This window comes from Schistocerca americana, chromosome 5 (genome assembly GCF_021461395.2).
Source record: "Schistocerca americana isolate TAMUIC-IGC-003095 chromosome 5, iqSchAmer2.1, whole genome shotgun sequence".
NCBI classification, from domain to species: domain Eukaryota; kingdom Metazoa; phylum Arthropoda; class Insecta; order Orthoptera; family Acrididae; genus Schistocerca; species Schistocerca americana.
The window spans coordinates 651083648-651104551 of record NC_060123.1 but is presented as its reverse complement, the minus strand read 5'-3'; the positions used below and the strand labels follow the sequence as shown (position 1 = coordinate 651104551).

Sequence of the window (20904 nt, the reverse complement as noted above, 5' to 3'; positions counted from 1 at the left end):
CACTGCGCGATTTCAAAGTTGGTGGTAATAGTATATGCTCCACATCCTCGGCGAAGATCGGATTTCGGAATTTAGTGAGCAGCCCCTTCCAATTAGCACGTGGTCTATCTGTAAGTGAATCCAACTTCAAACTTTCTATGAGACTTGTAACGTTTTCGCGATGGCTAAATGTACCAGTCGCGAATCTTGCTGCTCTTCTTTGGACCTTCTCAATCTCTTGAATGAGACCCAACTGGTAAGGACCCCATACAGACGAGCAATACTCTAAGACTGGACGAACTAACGTATTGTAAGCAATTTCCTTTGTTGAAGCACTGCATCGCTTCAGGATTCTATCAATAAACGGCAATCTAGAGTTCGCCTTACCCGTTTCTTGTGTAATCTGATCATTGCATTTGAGATCATTTCGAATAGTCACACCCAGATACTTGACGGATGTTACCGCTTCCAAAGACTGGGCATTTATTTTGTACTCGTACATTAATGGGGATTTTCGCCTTGTTATACGCAGTATTTTACACTTACTAATATTGAGAGATAACTGCCAGCCATTACACCACGTATTTATTTTCTGCAAATCCTCATTGATTTGTTCACAACTTTCGTGTGATACTACTTTCCTGTAGACTACAGCATCATCGGCAAACAGTCTAATGCCCCTGTCAATACCATCAACCAGACCGTTTATGTAAATCGTAAAAAGCAGCGGACCTATTACACTGCCTTTGGGCACACCTGAAGTTACCTTTGTTTCTGTTGAAGTCTCCCCATTCAGGACGACATACTGTTCTCTGTCTGTTAGAAAACTTTCTATGCAATCGCGTATGTCATCGGATAGACCGTTAGCGCGGACTTTTTGGAGGAAGCGACAGTGCAGAACTGAGTCGAACGCCTTTAGAAAGTCGCGAAATATGGCATGAACCTGGGAGCCGGTATCTAGAGCCTGTTGTATATCATCCACAAAGAGGGCCAGCTGTGTCTCGCATGACCGCTGATTCATAAAACCGTGCTGGTTTCTGCAGATGAGCTTCTCAGAGTCTAGAAAGGTCATTATGTCTGAACGAGCTTCTCAGAGTCTAGAAAGGTCATGATGTCTGAACACAAAATATGTTCCATGATTCTACAACAAATCGATGTCAGTGAAATTGGCCGGTAATTATGTGCATTCGATTTTCTACCCTTTTTATAGATTGCTGTTACCTCGGCCTTCTTCCAGTCACGTGGAATTTTCCGCTGTTCCGATGATCTCTGATAGATGATGGATAATAATGGTGCTATATTTGAAGCATAGTCAACATAAAATCTTACGGGGATACCGTCTGGGCCAGATGCGTTCCTGGCGTCTAAGGATCTTAACTGTTTTACAGATACACTAAACACTATGTCAGTCATCCTTGGGTTTGTTCAATAATTGAAATGGAGGATGGTGCTGCAGTCCTCTACCGTAAATGAGTTTTTGAAAGCTAGGTTTAGAATTTCAGCCTTCTGTTTATCATCATCCGCTACATTACCCGAACTGTCAGCAATAAGGTATTGAATTATTTGTAGCGTTCATAGGTTTTACGTACGGCCAAAATTTTTTAGAATCTGCAGAGAAAATATTGTTTTCAAATTCGTTAAAAGAATCTCTTATTGACCTTTTGACAGCTGCTTTCATTTCGCATAATTTCTGTTTGTCAGCGGGGCAGTGACTAAGTTTAAAACGACTGTGCAAAATTCTCTTCTTTCTCAGCAACTTCCTAATATGTTTGTTGTGCCAAGATGGAACCTTTCCCTTCCCTATATGTTTGCAAGGCACATACTTCTCTAGCACATGATGGACAACACCTTTAAATTCCAACCAAAGATGCTCAATATCTTTGTGTCCCGCGATGAATCGTCCAGAACTAGTTCTGACAGCGCGAGGATGAATTGTCGCACCTTCCATAGCCGCCACGGTTACTATGGCTGGTCCTTTGAAATGGTTTACTTTGCAGGGAAGGATGCGTTATCACTATCCACGCCCATTATCATTACCAGAACTTGCCAATATATTGCACGAAGAGTGACATACAGTTCTCTTGAAAACCATACAGGACCTGCATTTATACATGCCGAGACGACTAGAAGCTGTTTTGGATTCCATCGGGTAGCTACACCGTATTAGGAATGGTGATGTGTTGATATTATTTTCATCTTTTTCTCCATCCGTCATAGCTATGCACGGAAATCTTCGGGTTGTCCATTATATTCTGAGACTCATCTAATAAAGCTTCTCAGTCATTGACGGAATATAGTTGTAGATGTATGCAGAATGGCCAGGAACGGTCTGTAAAACTTGTAAGGGTGTTGCACGGTAGATTTTGTTGAGAAACAACTGTTAAGAAAAAAAATTCGATACATTGCACCGGTTCCGAGTTAATTAGTATTGACGTTAACCAAATAGGCAGTTACGCCCGAAAATTCAAGCAGCCCGCCAGATGCAATTAGAGGCAGTTGTTTACATAGCGTAGATACAGCGCGCAGCACTGCTCGGACTTTACATGAAATGTATTCGCAATTGCGAATATGGACAACCATCAGCTGAGTAATGGAATAACGACAAGGAAAATTATTTCCGGACCGGGACTCGAAACTTTGATGCCACACCCAATTATATCCTCCAAAACTCCTTTCACAATGTTTACCTGCTCAAAAACCTAACTCACGTACAGTAAAAAATGACTCTGAGCACTATGGGACTTAACAGCGGAGGTCATCAGCCCCCTAGAACTTGGAACTACTTAAACCTAACTAACCTAAGGACATCACACATATCCACTCCCGAGGCAGGATTCGAACCCGCGACCGTAGCGGTCGCGCGGTTCCGGACTGAAGCGTCTAGAACCGCTCGGCCACTCTGGCCGGCAACGTACAGTAGTGTTGCTGCCGAAATGACCAACACAATTCGAATTTTTCAAATATCCCCCCCCCCCCTTTCAGCAGCAGATATTTCACAATCACATCACATAAAAGTAGATGCAGTAACCACACACTTCGAAAAACTTCCAGAATACAACCATTATAAATGCAGTCCATAAATAACTAATTTTTCAGCCAATCACTTACTCGCATTGCTAAGCAATATGGTTTGTCTGTCTTCATACGATCCTCCGTAATTTAACGTACTTTTCTGAATTCACACTGGCTAGATATTGCTACGGACAACACTTAAGACTTACATTGCGCACAAAATTTGATAGGAATATTTCATCAGATTTTTAATGGTCTCGACTAACAAAATGTTATTCATTTTTGTTGTGGTTCTAACTCTGAGCTCTGAAAATTTTGAGAGCAAGAAAGTAAAAACCAGTTGACCAGTGCACTTAAAGTATCACCCAGACGTCATAGTTACCTTAAGAATTACACCCTCCATTCTACCGGCACTTTTCTTACGTAGTTTCGCATCACCAAGTGAATCTTTGTGCTCACATTTTCAGGTAATTTTTCGCTTGACACATTTCCTCTGCAGCTGCGATCAGACACTTCACTTCCCATTTCCTTTAGCTGCAACTTGTAAATCACATCTGTCGTCACATGTTGAAATTCAGCTGAATTCATTGCACCTCGTACCTTCACTGGCTACACAAAGCTGTGTCTGCTCTCGATCTCCATCTCTACACTCCACGCCGGACCACCTGCTGACTGAGAAACTTTAGGCTACCCGAGCACGACTCACGGCCAGAACCAAATTTCCATATCGATCCTTTGATTCGGGTTACATCCTTGCTACCGTTCCAAGTCCACTGTTTGTGTCGCTCTCTTGTTCGGTCTTAGGAAACTAAAAGAAGAACACGTTTGGCGACACCATCTCTGGCGGGCCGCTTGAATTTGCGCGCGCAACGGCCTGACTCACTAAACGAAAATATAGCTGTTCAGCAAAACTGATAAAAACTCGCATGATGATTTCTTGAGAGACAATGTCCTTCCTTACAAATCAACAATTTATGTTTAGACCAGATGTGGCTTGAATTCAAGGAAATAATATCGGCATCATCTGAAAGATTTATACCAAATAAATTAACAAACGACGGAGCTGGTCCTCAATGGTACAAAAAGCAGGTAAGATTACTATCGCAGAATCAACGAAAAAAACATGCCAAATTTAAAAGGAAGCGGAATCCCCAAGATTGGCAATTTTTTACACAAGCTTGAAATTTGGTGCCGTCTTCAATGCGAGATGCTTATAATAGTTACCACAACGAAATTTTGTCTCGAAACCAGGTAGAAAATTCAAAGACATTCTGGTCGTATGTAAAGTATGTTAGTGGGAAGACATAATCAATGCCTGAACGATAGCAATGGAAACACTATCGATGAAAGTGGTGCTAAGGCAGAGTTACTAAACACAGCTTCCGAAATTCCTTCACGAAAGGAGACGAAGTGAATAGCCCAGAATTCGAATCAATAACAGCTGCCAACATGAGTAACTTTGAAACAGATATCCCCAAAGCAGTAATACAACTAAAATCAGTTAATAAAAGCAAGTCTTCCGGTCCACATTGTATACCAATTACGTCCAATTTTAGAGTATGCAATAGCTCCATACTAAACAATCATATACAACCGCTCGGTCAACGAGAGATCCGTATTCAAAGACTGCAAAGTTGCTTAGGTGAAACCATTATTCATCAAAAGGCAATAGCCGTAATCCACTAAATTACAGGTCCACATCTTTAACGTCAATATTCAGCAGAATTTTGAAACAAGTATTGTGTTCAAACTTTATGCATTATCGCGAAGAGAATGGTCTATTCACACATAGTCAACACGGATTTAGAAAACATCGTTCTTGTGAACACAACTAGATCTTTATTCACACGAAGTGCTGAGTGCTATTGACGAAGGATTTCAAATTAATTCCATATTTCTAGATTTCCAGAAGGCTTTTGACACAATACCTCATAAGCGGCTTGTAGTCAAATTGCTTGCTTATGGAATTTCGTCTCAGTTGTGCGACTGGATTCGTGATTTCCTGTCATAAAAATTACAGTTGGTAGTAAATGACGGAAAGTCATCAATTAAAACAGAAGTGATTCCTGGCGTTGCCCAGGGTAGTGTTATAGGCTCTTTACTGTTCCTTATCTATGTAAACGATTTTGGAGCAATCTGAGTAGCCGTCTTAGGTTGTTCGCAGATAATGCTGTCGTTTATAGTCTAGTAAAGTGATCAGAAGAGCAAAAGCAATTGCTGAACGAATTTAGACAAGATATGGTTCGAAAGTTGGCAATTGACCCTAAATGATGAAAAATGTGAAGTCATCTACACGAGTGCTAAAAGGAATCAGTTGAACTTCTATTACATGATAAATCAGTCAAATGTAAAATCCGTAAATTCAAATAAATGCCAAGGAATTACAATTATGAACAACTTAAATTAGGAAGAACACATAGAAAATGTTGTGGGGAAGGCGAACAAAAGACTTTGTTTCACTGGCAGAACAATTAGAAGGTGTAACACACCTACTGAAAAGACTGCCTAAACTGCGCTTGTTCGTCCTCTTTTAGAATACTGCTGCGCGGTGTGTGATCCTTACGAGATAGGAGTAACGGAGTACATCGAGAAAGTTCAAAGAAAAGTAGCACGGTTTGTATAGTGGAGAAATAGGGGAGAGAGTGTTACGGACATGATACAGGTGCTGGATGGAAATCATTAAAACAAAGGCGTTTTACGCTGCTGCGGCGCGCGGCTTCCCCCCACGGTGGTTCGAGTCCTCCCTCGGGCATGGGTTTGTGTGTGTCGTCCTTAGCGTAAGTTAGTTTAAGTTAGATTAAGCGGTGTGTAAGCTTAGGGACCGATGACCTCAGCAGTTTGGTCCCATAAGACCTTACCGCAGATTTCACGATTTCCGTTGCTGCGGGATCTCGTTACGAAATTTCAATCACCTGCTTTCTCCTCCGAATATGAAAATATTTTGATGACGCCTATCTACGTAGGGAGAAATGATCATCATAGTGAAATAAAGAAAATCAGAGAACGCACGGAAAAATATAGGTGTTCTTTTTTCCTCACTCTGTTCGAGAGTGGAATAACGGAGAATCATTGTGAAGGTGATTCGATGAACCCTCTGTCGGGCAATTAAGTGTGATTTGCAAAGTACCCATGTGGATGTGGATTGTGGAGGTGATAACCGACGAGCAGCCCTTCCATTTCCGTGAGATTCGCCATACAGAAGGACATTGTCGGTGTATTCTGCAGCCGGCCGGAGTGGCAGAGCGGTTCTAGGCGCTACAATCTGGAACCGTGGCACCGCTATGGTCGCAGGTTCGAATCCTGCCTCGGGCATGGATGTGTGTGATGTCCTTAGTTAGCTGTAGTCATTTCCACCCTTCTATATGGTTGCGAAACCTGGACGTTATATTGTTGTGATTTGAAGAAACTAGAACGCTTCAACTAACAGAAGCTAAGATATATCATGAACCTGAAATGGGATGACTTCATATCCAACACGGCTGTTCTTGAGAAAGCAAAAATGTATATAGCATGGAAGCTCTTATCATTGGGCGTCATCTCAGATGGGTCGGACATGTCTAGCGGATGAAAAATGACAGACTTCCACGCCAAATGCTGTACAGCGAAGTGAGCACAGGTAAAAGACCACGAGGTGCCTCTCCCAAACGTTATAAGGATCAGTACAAGAAAAATCTGAAAAACTTGAACATCGATCCGAGTAACTGGTCCACAATAGCAGAAGATCGAAGTCGCTGGCGCTCAGTTACCTCAAATGCTCTTCAAAACTTTGAGCTGGAACGTCGAAGAATGGAGAATGACAAACGCCGGGCCGGCCGGAGTGGCCGAGCGGTTCTAGGCGCTACAGTCTGGCACCGCGCGACCGCTACGGTCGCAGGTTCGAATCCTGCCTCGGGCATGGATGTGTGTGATGTCCTTAGGTTAGTTAGGTTTAAGTAGTTCTAAGTTCTAGGGGACTGATGACCTCAGCAGTTTAGTCCCATAGTGCTCAGAGCCATTTGAACCATTTGTATTCTGCAAACTTGCACTGAGCCATGTTGGTCTAACAGTCACAGACACGTGAGTAAGGCTCTAATCAGGTCAGAGAGATAGGTCAGATGTGAAATGACATCAGCCCATCAGATCGTAAGCTATCCCCATCATAAATAGGCTGTTTAATACCTTCCTAGCAAACATGTTTCCAAACGGCTGTAGCACGGAAACGGTTCGTTTCCAGACGTGGATTCCAATTCAAAATATGGTCTGCTCAGTCCCCTTACTCCCGTTTACAAGTTTGTAGGGGAATTTTAGAGCACCCTGCACGTGGTGGTTCAGACTTACTCCTCTCTCTCTCTCTCTCTCTCTCTCTCTCTCACTCACTCCCCCCCCAACCCCCCCCCCAAACCCCCCGTCTAAAGTGCTAAAGTGGACTGCGGTCTCGGATGTTTCCCAAGTTCCGCCGTACTGTACTGAACGACGACACGTCACGCCCAGAATCAAGTGGCGCGCGCCGAAGCCGCGCCCGTGGCGTCATTCCGGCAGTCGGGCGCGCTGCGGACCGGCGTGGGGTGCGACCCCTCAGTACTCACCGTGGGAAGGCCACCTGGCTTCAGTGCGCCGCTCGCGCCCATCAATTACCTAATTAAATACTCGTTTCCATGTTAACTTGTACGGATGTAAATTGCTCGGGGCGCGATGAAACGGCCCTGCCACCCTTTCTGGCCTTTTTTTTTTATGTGACCCCACGCGTCCTCTCGTCATCCCCTCGCCACCCGTACAAACACCCCTCCTCCCCCCCCCCCCCCACCCCCAACCCTCACTCACCCCGTACCGAACTCGACAAACTGCGCCCGCGCCCCCTCCTATATTGATTGTGTGTCAAGTTTCCAGAGTGGCTGCGGACGCGGCGGGCATTATCGTCGATTTAGTCACGGGGCAGGCAGGAGGCATATGCTGGCCCCGCGCGACCACCCGTAATGAATGATTCATGGCTGTTTGGCCGGGCCGGGCGCGCGCTGATTGCGGCCTCTGTGTGGAGGAGTCGCCGGCGAAGGCAAACAGGCGCGCGTGTCCCAGCTGCGCCGTACTCTGCTTCGTAGTCGGTAGTCGCCCTTGGCGAGTTAAGTACTTGATCCCCGAGTCCTGTAATGTCCCCGCCGACCTCCGTAATCTCGTGATACTGACGCTGATTCGCACAGCATCGGTCTCTGTGTCCAGTCACGCCTCACCTAGGGGTGGACGCTTTGTGTTGCGTAACCATACTTTTCACTCTGCAGCGGAGTGTGCGCTGATATGAAACTTCCTGGCAGATTAAAACTGTGTGCCGGACCGAGACTCGAACTCGGGACCTTTGCCTTCCGCGGGCAAGTGCTCTACCAACTGAGCTACCCGTGCACGACTCATGCCCCGTCCTCACAGCTTTACTTCTGCCAGTACCTCGTCGCCTACCTTCCAAACTTCACAGAACCTCTCCTGCGAACCTTGCACAACTCGGTCCGGCACACAGTTTTAATCTTCCAGGAAGTTTCATACTTGCAAAACTACAGTAGGCTACCGTAGATTATAATAAGTAACCGTAGACAATGGGAATTTTGCTTGTAGCCTTGGCCACTCACGGTGGTATCCGCGTTACCTGTACGATAGGTGTGTTGCATATTCATCGGGTGTTACTCATATCGATCGCTTTATTTATACAGGGTGAAAAGTATTTAAAGCGACGAACTCTAGGAGGTTGTAGGGGACGTCAAAACAAATATTTTCCCTAATGTCATTTTTTCCTATGAGGATGATGTAAACCGGCAAATTAATTAGACCAAGAAACACTTTTCCATTTTTTTTTATGACCAAGAGACCACACATTAACACAACCCAATTTTAATTACAGTAGATTTTCAAAAATGCCTCCACTGACACGTAAACAAAGGTTACACGGTCGCATCATGTTCTGTCTGACACGGGCAAAAGCCCGAGGAGTATCCTGAATTGTTTCCGCTGCTGCTACTATCCGGGCAACCAGATCCTCTTCTGATGCAACAGGAGTTCCATAAACAAGGTTGCGCATTTCTCCGCACACAAAAAAGTCCATAGGGGACATATCTGGAGATCGAGCTGGCCGTGGTACAGGATCACCTCTGCCAATCCACGTTTCTGGGAACCGTCGGTCCGGGAATAGACGCACACGACGACTGAAATGTGCCAGCACCCCGTCATATTGGAACCACATGCGTTGTCTTGTAGGGAGCGGGACGTCTTCCAGCAATTCTGGCAATGCTCTGGCGAGAGAATTGTAATAGTGCCTGCCATTTAATGGCCTAGGTAGCAGATACGGCCCAATGAAACAGTCCCCAACAACACCGACACACACATTAACGAAGAACCGCACTTGTTGAGCGCTAGTAACTGTGGCATGTGGGTTATCCTCACTCCAAACATGCGAATTGTGCATGTTGAAGAGCCCGAACGTTGCTTCATCGGAAAACAACACAGAGGATGCAAATGTACGATCGATTTCGCACTGTTCCAGGTACCACTGCGAAAACTGTGCTCTGGGTGGATAATCAACTGGTTTCAGGTTGTGGACACAATGAAAGTGAAATGGGCGTAACAATTGCTCTTGAAGGACTGTTCTTACATTCGTCTGATTCGTCCCCATGTTACGTGCAATTGCATGAGTGCTAATTGAAGGATCCCGCTCCACATGCTGCAAGAAAGCTTCCTCAAATTGCAGCGTTCTTACCGTGCGACGGCGACCTTGTCCAGGTAATCTGCTACATGACCCGCAGATGTTGGTACACAGCAGCGAAGGTCGTATGATGCGGGATACGGCGATTAGGATATTGTTGTTGATAAACCCGCTGTGGAGCTCGTCCGTTGTGGTGCGCTATGTACTACGCACCAACCTTATCAGTGTACTCACTCCAGGTGTATCGTTCCATTAGTAAACAGAGACAATGCACTACTACACTGGTGGACAGCAGTTGCCTGCACCTGAAGAGCGTAATACGCCTTCTAACAACTGAAGATGGTAATACGGACTCTAACAACTGAAGAGCTAATACGGCTTCCACCGGTTTAAATAATGCTTATAGGGAAAAATGACAATAGGGGAAAATATTTGTTTTGATGTCCCCTACAGCCTCCCAGAGTTTGTCGGTTTAAATACTTTTCACCTTCTATATGCGGTTACGGTATACTGAAGCGCCAAAGAAACTGGTATAGGCATGCGTATTCAAATACAGAGATATGTAAACAGGCAGAATACGGCGCTGCGGTCGGCAATGCCTGTATAAGACAGCAAGTATCTGGCGCAGTTGTTAGATGGGTTACTGCTGCTACAATGGCAGGTTATCAAGATTTAAGCGAGTTTGAACGTGGGTTATAGTCGGAGTACGAGCGGTGGGACACAACATCTCCGAGGTAGCGATGAAGTGGGGATTTTCCCGTACGACCACTTCAAAAGTGTACCGTGAATATCAGAAATTCAGTAAAACATCAAGTATCCGATATCGGTGGGGCCGGACAAAGATCCTGCAAGGATGGGACCAACGAGGACAGCAGAGAATCGTTTAACGTGACAGAAGTGCAATCCTTCCGCAAACTGCTGTAAAATTCAATGCCGGGCCTCCAACAAGAGTCAGCGTTCGAGCCATTCAACGAAACATAATCGATATGGGCTTTCGGAGACGAGGGTCCACTCGTGTACCCTTGATACGACACAGTCCATTATGCCTCGCCGGGGATCATCGCCGACATTGGACTGTTGATGGCTAGAAACATGTAGCCTGGTCGGAAGAGTCTCGTTTCAAATTGTATCCAGCGGATGCACGTGTACAACCTCATGAATCCATAGACCCTGCATGTAAGCAGGGGACTGCTAAAACTGGGCCGGCCGCGGTGGCCTTGCGGTTCTAGGCGCTCAGTCCGGAACCGCGCGACTGCTACGGTCGCAGGTTCGAATCCTGCCTCGGGCATGGATGTGGGTGATGTCCTTAGGTTAGTTAGGTTTCAGTAGTTCTAAGTTCTAGGGGACTGATGACCACAGATGTTAAGTCCCATAGTGCTCAGAGCCATTTGAACCATTTTTTTTGTTGCTAAAACTGGTGGAGGCTCTGTAATGGTGCGGGGCGTGTGCAGTTGGAGTGAAATGAGAGCGTTGACGCGTTTAGGTACGACTCTGATGGGTGATATGTGCATAAGCATCCTGTTTGATCACCTGCATCCATTCGTGCCCATTGTGCATTCCAATGGACTTGGGAAATTCTGGCAGGACAATCCGACACCCCACACGTCCAGAATTGCTACAGAATCGCTCCAGGAACATTCTTCTGAGTTTATACACGCCCACTGGCCACGAAACTCCCCGGACATGAACATTATTGAGCATATCTGGAATGCCCTGCAACGTGCTGTTCAGAAGAGATGTCCACCCCCTCGCACTCTTGCGGATTGATCTACAGCCCTGCAGAATTCATGGTGTCAGTTCGCTCCAGCACGACTTCAGACGTTACGCGAGACCACGCCCCGTCGTGTTGCGTCATCTGTACGTGCTCGCGGGGGGCCTGCACGATATTAGGCACGTGTATCAGTTTCTTTGGCTATTCAGTGCAATTTGCCTTTAAACCGTCCGCCCCAGGTAGCTGCGTGGTCAGCGCGACAGAATGTCATTCCTAAGGGCACGGGTTCGATTCCCGGCTGGGTCGGAGATTTTATTCGCTGAGGGACTGGGTGTTGTGTTGTTCTAATCATCATCATTTCATCCCCACCGACGCGCAAGTCGCCGAAGTGGCGTCAAATCGAAATACTTGCACCCGGCGAACGGTCTACCCGACGGGAGGCCCTAGTTACACGGCAATTACATTTACCTTGAAACCAAAAGCGATGTACCAGCTAGAAACTGAATGACGATATATAAAGGACCGTGTGACCAATAGCAGATTTTTGTTCTACATGATTATCTTCCTGTCTGTTGCTTAAAAATAAATAGTTTTTATAGCAAAACTGGACTTGTCAGTTCAGGTTTTATTCGAAAATTCGTAATATGTAACGAGAATTGTTGCAGTAAAAATAAAAAAAGAAGGTACTGTTATATCATACAGTGGTAGAAAGGGAATTTCCTCAAAAAGAAAGAAAGATAAAAATAAAAAAATCCACAAAACAAAAATATATTAAACATCGCTTCAATTCATCGTCGAACTTATATAAAACGTGTTTCAGATATTCATAAACAACTTTTGCATTTACCGATAATAGCGGGAATCTCTTTCCTTTAATCACGATGAAAGACTTTTTTTGATTACAAAATAACAACAATAATTATATAGTTCTTTTCAGGTATGTACATGTAAGCTGTACCTGCACCAAAAGTAATTTTTTTGTTTAGGTAAAAGCGCAAAAGTTACGCGATCAACTAATTTTTATTATTTGTAGACTGCAATTTTAATTCTGTAAGGATATGGTTCAAATGGTTCAAATGGCTCTGAGCACTATGGGACTCAACTGCTGAGGTCATTAGTCCCCTAGAACTTAGAACTAGTTAAACCTAACTAACCTAAGAACATCACAAACATCCATGCCCGAGGCAGGATTCGAACCTGCGACCGTAGCGGTCTTGCGGTTCCAGACTGCAGCGCCTTTAACCGCACGGCCACTTCGGCCGGCCTGTAAGGATATAAAATGCACAATGCATGAGCAGTGAGTGATGAGCGGTTCTAGTTATCTGCAAAATAAAAACCAAACAACCAAACAAAGAGAAGTCTTCGGCTCTCATCTTCTCTCTTCCATATTCATTTATGTTTCTTTCCCTAGCAATACTGCCTGTAATCCTACCGTTTACTACGTCATTTTATATACTCTGCCAGAACTATCGAACCGTAGTTTTGTTCGAGTGCAACTCTACTCGTACCTGTGTGTATCTTCTGCACTTGATAAAGTAAAAAAAAAAAGTTACACGAGTGTACATAAAATAAGGATACCCATGCAATCTTCGTTAAGTTGTGATCTACCGTTTTCATAATAGACGTTGTGATTGAAAGTTTGTGGTTGATTGACGGTATGCAATCTTGCTGAATACTGTAAGGTTGTTAGCAAAAAAGCGATGAAAGAACACACAGCAAACTTACAATCCTGGGGGAATCGACACTGTTCACCCTAGTCAATAATAAGATTTGTGACCAACAAGACGAGCGAGTGCAATGCTCGTTACCTTCACTGAATAATAAGAGAACGATAGTTGAGTCTGGCCAGTGTGCACAATGATAACGCCGTCACAGAGAGAACAACAAACTGAGGTGTGCAATAGGTTATATTCGTTATTGGTGGGTCACCTAAAGGTGGAAGCTTGTAGGGCAATCTAAAGAAATCCGAAATCTAAGGCAAAACTGAGATTAACAGATATTTGACAGTAACGCCTCATTGTACGAGGTCTATTCAAAAAATTCCGGAGCTTTGTCCACAAAATTTTTCTGCGCTTACCTTTTAGTTATTGTTTACGGTATCCTCCGGAATACTCTCCTCCAAACGCCGTTTCGACTTTCGGCAGCAGCACTGGTACGCCTCTGGCTGAATCACGTGAAGCGCAGTCTGCGAATTTTCGTTTGTCTCACCTATCGATGCAAATCGTCGTCCTTTCGACGGGGTTTCCAACTTCGGAATTTAAAAAAAAGTCCGCAGGGGCCAGGTCTGGACAATACGCAGGACGAGGCAACACAGTGATCAGTTTCTTGTGCAATATTCACGTACCAAGAGGGATGAATGTGCGGGTGCGTTATCGTGATGCAAGAGCGACAATTCGTCTCGCTACATTTCAGGCCGTTTCCTTTTCACATTCTCTCCCAGGCGTCGCGACACGTCCCACTAGTAACATCGATCAACAGTTTGGCCCTGTGGCACGAATTCATGATGAACTAATCGTTCAGAGTCAATTATCAGCATGACTTTGACATTGGACCTGACCCGACGAGCTCTTTTTGGTCTTGGAGAATCTTTCCCAAGCCACTGTGAAGACTGAACCTTGGTATCAACATCATAAACGTAGACCCACATCTCATCACCAGTTACGTTTAAGGAACATCTCATTCTCATTTCGGCGATCCAAAATCTCTTCACAGAGTGTGAGGGGAATGTCTTGCTCGTCTTGACTCATGAGCCATGGGACGAAATTGGCGGCAAGACGATGCATTCCCATATGCTGTGTCAGTATCTCATGACATGATCCAACTGAAATGTTACATTCGTCTGCAATTTTACGCATAGTCAGTCAAATGTTGGCAGGCACAATTTCGTTGACGTTCCTGTCAGGAGCTCCGTCGGTAGACGTCGAAAGGCGTCTTGAACGAGGGTCGTCTTTAACTTCCCTCCGGCCATTTTTAAACCGTCTGAACCAGTCGTAATACCGAGTACGGCTTAAGCACTCATCAGCTTACGCGCCCTGAAGCATTTGGTGTGACTCTGTAAACGTTTTATTGAGTTTCACGCGAAATTTAACGCAGACGCATTCCTCTGCCTTTTCGAAGTTCGCAAACTCTGCGACATAAGTTTCTGAACAATAACTAACAGACATAGTACAGTGAAACTTAATGTGTAACCATTAAGCACAGGCTTGTACAGAAATGCCAAACGCATTTCGCTTCAACACAACGAATGTTCCGGAACTTTTTGAACAGACCTCATATACGCACACGTATACTCTACTTGACAAAGAAGGTGAAGCACCCAGAAGGGAAGAAGGAAAAAAAATAATTTCACTCGTTGAGAGGATATGTGATATTATTTTTGATCACAGAACCGAATCAAATTTACAAAGAACTTGGCAACACGAGAGACATACCAATATGATACTGCAATCTCTCTGGACTGGGTGCATGCGCTAATTGATTTGGGAAGAGCGTCATAAAATCATTGTATCTTTTGCTGAGGCAAACAGGCTCGTTACTGTGGTAACTGGTCCTTGCTATCTTGGTTACTGACGCTGGAACAAAGTTTACGTTCGATCGCGTCCCATGTATCCTGTATCGGGGACAGTTCTGGGGATCTCGCTGGCAACAGGAGTATCTCAATATCACGCAGACAGATCATAGAGACACGTGCCATGTATGCACGATCATTGTCCTGGAGTAGAATGGCTCCGCGATATTCTCTTGTGAGAGGTAATGCATGGGGATGCGGTATGCCCGCGACGTACCGTTGTGCCTTCAGAGTCCCCTCAATCATTACTAGCTGTGACTTGGAAGTCATAAACAATGGCCCCGCACACATTGACGCCTGGACTAATGCTGCTGTGTCTCTCGAAAATATTGGAAGAATGGACCTCTCCCTAGTTCACAGCCGTACTCATAGGGATCCAATATGCCATTATCGATTATTTTTTAAGAAGAACGTGAGATTAAGGAATTTACTGTCAAGAGCAGTTAATGTAATAGAAGCACACAGGCGAAGGGGGCAATATCTACCCTGAACCCTAAGTGGACAGCAGAGAAAATCATTCAATAATGCAACGAACACAAAGCTACGGCCGAAGTAACGAGGGGCAAATAAATCTGGATGGTGGCATCAATTATACGTATCTCTCTCACAGGGTGAAACCGTACGTAGCATTCATGAAGGAAAGAGGAATCTGTGCGCAACATAAGAGCCTTTTAATAAATGCGGACATTAAGTAACGTCTACACTGTGGATTTCAAATAACTCACACGATAGCCGGCCGGTATGGCTGAGCGGTTCTAGACGCTTCAGTCTGGAACCGCGCGACCGCTACGATCGCAGGTTCGAATCCTGCCTTGGGTGTGGATGTGTGTGATGTCCTTAGGTTAGTTAGGTTTAAGTAGTTCTAAGTTCTAGTGGACTGATGAAAAAATGTTCAGATGTGTGTGAAATCTTATGGGACTTAACTGCTAAGGTCATCAGTCCCTAAGCTTACACACTACTTAACCTAAATTATCCTAACGACAAACACACACACCCATGCCTGAGGGAGGGCTCGAACCTCCGCCGGGACCAGCCGCACAGTGGACTGATGACCTCAGATGTTAAGCCCCATAGTGTTCAGAGCCATTTGAACCAACTCAGACGGCAGGGGACGAATAATAAACGACGTTATCAAGAATGTCGACCTAATACAGCCAACAAGTCAAAGCAACCCCAGGACAGGCACCGCACAAATTGCTTTAACATCCGATGAATGATGTAACAGGTCAACCAACATGTCACCTTACTTCTTCAACAAATGATCTGATTTTCTCTGTGTGATGTGTATATCATTCGAAGTTAGCGTCATAGGTTTAATAAATTTTGCAGTTTTCTAAAGACAGCCTATAAGTGATTACTAAGAATACTACTTTGTTCTAACCAATGTATTCAACGTATACTGAGCCAGGAGCACACTCGTGTCCATTTAGGTATGTCGGTACGCTCGCAGTAACTTAATTTTTAGACGGACCTGCTTTCCAGGCTACATCAATGGAATCATTTAACTCTTTTTTTGAAAACGTTAAAAGGCGTCTGGAAGAAAAGTACTATGCTCTGCAGAAAGAAAGGAAATTTTGCAAGTCTTATTGGCGTTTGTCATCAGTCTTCACGTATGACACTTCTCATTCTAGTGTTTCACTTAGTTTCGCCGACGGAGTTACCTCTACAGAGCTCTATATTTCCTTCAACAGGAGAAAAAAATCAAGAAAAACGTTCAGTAGGGCACTACTGTATCTGCAGATTTTTTAGGAATACACGTTTTCAGTATTACGTACCACCTGAACTGACAACCTGCTAACAGAAGGAAAATATTGCTAGTAGTACTGCATTAGTATAGCGATGTGTTGGAGGAAGGACGCAACCTTTATTGGTCGGGCTATGATCTACAGAGTATTCAGAAAGTATTTGCAGCGCTCGGATTCACAGAGAAAGGGCGCCGAACTGAGAATAAAAAAGTTGGAGCCTGGCCGTCTTGAATAAAGATTTTTTATGTTGCAGTTGCACAATGTTATTGGACAATGAAGTCAATAGTAAATTTTTGTTAAAGATTAGAACTTATTTGTTCGGTGAATATTAAGAGATCGCATAGAGCATTCTGAAGCAAGACTAGATGGAATACTGCAACACTACATTGGACTTGTGATTTAGTTTGAAAGGCTACTGCAGACTATGAGTTCGTGTCCTGACAGCAGTTACTTTAACCAATTAACCTTCCACTTGATTCCCTGACTCATGCGTTTGATTAACTGATTTTTACCTTTGAATGTGATAGTTACTGATAGCCTGCATTTGAGCTTATCACATTTATCAGCATATAAATGAGCTGTCACTGTTTTAGTCAAAATTGATATGTAATTAATGTATCTACATGGGATTGATCTTTTATAAAAGTTGTGGCACATGCTCAACATTATATTGGCCTCTACGTGGGGGCAATGCTATGCTAAGAAGGAGGCGTGGGCTTCTGGAGTGCCTGCCACTGGTTGTCGTGAACTGTAATGTCTGTGGTTTCGATTCGTGTTGCTGATTTTGATGTGGCATCGTGATTTCTGGATGATACGAAGGTACCTACGAATATCCCTAAATTTTTCTCCATTTCTTTCTTCATTTCAGCCAACTGTAGAACAAACTAGACAGTGACAAAGAACTGAGACCCGAAATCACCTCTCTTTGACACCTTTCTTTGAAGAGCAGTTTGAAGCGTTTCCCATCATGACTGGCATATCTTTCCTTTCGGTATTTGCCAATTGTCTTCACAATGGCCAACAGGAGATAATGTACAGAAGGACAGACGAGGAAGTGTGTATGCCGTCACAAAAGTTGCACAGTAACTGTGCACAGAATATTCCCCAAAAAGAACGATGAAAAGGTAAGATGTAACCTACTGCACCTAGTGTAGGGGCAAATAAAATTTACAGTAGCGCGCTGGAATGTAATGCCTCCGAATTTTTATTATGTTTTCAATATAGGTCGATGTACTACATATCATGCATATAGCTCGGTCGACTTGCCCGCTTCACAGACGCAAGTTGTAACCCTTTGCCAGTAGAGTGCTCCAAACTCTAGCGCGTGACGTGATTGTGTGAAACATTACTATATCGGTATGTGAGAGACCATCAGGGGACGATACCACAGTATCTACGAATGTCTCTGAATCTTTCTCCATCTACTTCTTCATTTCAGTCAGCTGTGGAACAAAGTAGACCGTGACCAGCGTCTGATACCCATAACCACTTTCATTTCAAGAGCAGCTTGAAGCAGAAATTCGAAGAGGTCCTCCACAAATGGAGCACCCTCACCTTCAACTTGACATGCAGGATCTGCAATAATTCGACGTCCTGACTTCTGTCATCGATCATCCTCCATAGAGTCCCAATTTGGTGCCATCTGATTTTAACCTTTTTCCAAAACATGAAGAACACCTTCGAGGACTTTAATTTGACTGTGATGAAGCGATGCAAGGAGAAGTGAGGCTGTGGCCCCGTCGAGGAAACCAAATGTTCTTCAGTGACGGTATCGACAAACTAATCTCTCCTTGGGAGAAATGTGTTTATCGCCAGAGTGACTATGTACACAGGAAAAATAAAGTTGTAGAATATCAATAAAGATTGTTTCATTTATAAAGCTTTAAGAATTTTTACTTAAAAACTTTGGAGGCATTAGTTTTTAGCGTATCCTCGTAAATTAACGTATTGCCTGTCGCACTCGTCTCAGGACCATCGGACGACGGTAGTTTAGTGGTTTCTCTGACATTTCGCCAGACCGAACGATACATACATTTCTTTCATGATGTTTAGATTGGGTTGTCTGGGGAAAGAGACCAAACAGCGAGGTCATCGGTCTCATCGGATTAGGGAAGGAAGTCGGCCGTGCCCTTTCAAAGGAACCATCCCGGCATTTGCCTGGTGCGATTTATGGACATCACGGAAAACCAACATCAGGATGGCCGGACGCTGGATTGAACCGTCGTCCTCCCGAATGCGAGTCCAGTGTGCTAACCACTGCGCCACCTCGCTCGGTCTTATGTTTAGATTCAGTCAAAATTGATAATAAACTTAACGCTCAGTCACAGCCACATGCAGTAACGGAGTCCTCTACAAAGCGATTGGTAAGTGACCACTATCGAGTCAAAGTAAGCTATTGACAATCTAGAGGGTAAGCAGGTGAGAGGGTGCAGGGAGAGGTAAAGTAATGATCAGAGTAATGAGTCTCAAGAGTTTCAGAATTTTTCGATTTGTTAACTGCAGCATCAAGAACTGTACACATTCAGGTGGATGTTGAAACTCTTACAGTCGAACGACACACATGTCTTGGTCAGTCTATTCTATACGGGAGATGCATCAGTATGAGAGATTTCATCGAATATAGAGGTGATGTAAGGTAATTTGTGCTAATGATAATCGAATGGTGTGTTCTATTATCTTTGAAAAAAAGAAGAAACAAAAAGAAAGAAAGGAAGAGAAATCAATGGGGATGGTACACATGGTAAGGAAACTTGTCCTTTACAGCTATGACGCAGAGAACAAATGATTGTGGCTGGAATTGAGACATTCAAGACGTCTGCGACCGACGAATGGGCAAAAAATTAATGGCGATATTCGTTTGGGGTACACGTGGTACGATTTCCATAGACATAACGGAACGTCAGAGGGCATTTATCAGGGAACGATGATGTACGTTTCCGGACAAAGTGCGGTGTATCTTACGAACAAAAGGACCAGAGCTACACACGAGGGACATCAAGCAGCATCACGGCAGTGCAGCCGTCCATGTTGCACGCCTGACAGTTCGGAGAGATGGCCGAACTCCATACAGTTCCTGCCCTGTCCGTTTACATTTCTAGCCGTACGTGATATTGATGGCTCTTCTGTGCGAGGAACAGTTTGAAGATTTCAGCTCAATACATGTATGAAAAAAAGGTGAAATAAACAACCTTAACAGTACCATGAAAGTATGCCGGCCCGGGTGGATGAGCGGTTCTAGGCGCTACAGACCGGAACCGCGCGACCGCTACGGTCGCAGGTTTGAATCCTGCCTCGGGCGTGGATGTGTGTGATGTCCTTAGGTTAGTTAGGTTTAAGTAGTTCTAAGTTCTAGGGGACTGATGACCTCAGATGTTAAGTCCCATAGTGCTCAGACCCATTTGAACCATGAAAGTATGCTTATTATCTCGTAAACAAAAATGATTGCTGTGCAGTAAACGATATGTATGGCGCACTTAGTGGATTTTACCTTTCGACTACAATACCAGGATTGCAACTTTTCAAATTTATCTCTATTGCCAAACATCACCGAGCAATAGGGTCAGATGTAATTCTCTTTCAGTAGCCGCTTTTATCAGTCAAAACACTAGACCGATATCTGATAAACTGGTTCTGACTAAAAGGTGGTTGTTTCTTTAAACTAAATTTCCTGTTATCCGCATCGACTCGTTTGGTAGATACTCCACTGTTTTCCAAAGCGGCACGGACTTCTATTCATGCTGTAATACGCTGTCCGCTTGTCACACATTTCGACGAAGCAAGCGTGGCATATCTTTTGCGGATCACTGAGTTCGGCTAGCTTGAGCAAGTCAGGCAAGTGGCCTCGGATTTTCGGTTTATGGAGGCGTGGTCAGCCTGAAGCATCACTCTGGCACTAAGTTTTGCTCTGTTCGGCCATGTCGAGGGTCGAATTCCATACTGTGAGGCGGTGGACGCTGACTGCAGTCTTCACCATCCTGCGTCATATTTGTTGGGCGAGATCGCAATACACTCTTATATTAACCCTTTCGTGAGCCGTGGGAAATATGCTTCCCACTACAATGAACTCGCTCCCAGTCCCGTAGGATTCACAGTTCCCACCTCTGTACGGTGTTACCACCTAGTGAACAGTATAGGGTACTACTTCCAATCGGAAGTTCCCGCCGTGTTTGCTGTACCTTCGCGCAGAGGCATTGTATAGCTGAGTGTTGCTCTGTAGAGGAGCGTTTCAGTG

The 20904-nt window shown here is 44.4% G+C and overlaps 1 non-coding gene across 1 annotated transcript; it reads right to left on the bottom strand.

Annotated features, from left to right (window-relative positions):
• Positions 1–8287: 8287 nt before the first annotated feature.
• On the bottom strand, positions 8288–8362 carry Trnap-cgg. The gene has a single exon. It is a non-coding gene; the product is annotated as a tRNA-Pro (tRNA).
• Between the last annotated feature and the right edge of the window lie 12542 nt (positions 8363–20904).